Source organism: Mandrillus leucophaeus, unplaced genomic scaffold, assembly GCF_000951045.1.
Source record: "Mandrillus leucophaeus isolate KB7577 unplaced genomic scaffold, Mleu.le_1.0 Scaffold827, whole genome shotgun sequence".
In the NCBI taxonomy this organism is placed as follows: domain Eukaryota; kingdom Metazoa; phylum Chordata; class Mammalia; order Primates; family Cercopithecidae; genus Mandrillus; species Mandrillus leucophaeus.
In genome coordinates, this window is record NW_012108997.1 from 847,096 (window position 1) to 847,440 (window position 345).

Genomic DNA, 345 nt, shown 5'->3' on the forward strand with positions numbered 1-345 from the left:
GTTGCTTTGGTTGAATGCTATCCAATATTCAAACTTTAGAAAAGATAACAGGTTTTCACAAGTCATTATCTGTATGGAATTAGAAATAACCATTTCATTGTTCTTTTATTATTTTTGCTGAAATTTTAATTGAACTAAAATGTTAAACTTTGAAAAATGATATTGTTTGAAGAAAGTTTTCAGAAAAATTCCTCAAAATTTTAAGATAAGAGGAGTAATAAGGTGATCTATAAAAACCTTATAAGAAATCTGCCTGTACAGATGACAAACATCTTGCTCTACCACTTTTGAATTGGTTTCTGATAGAAGAAAAAATGAAAAAGGGAAATTTTATAAGCTTTAAAT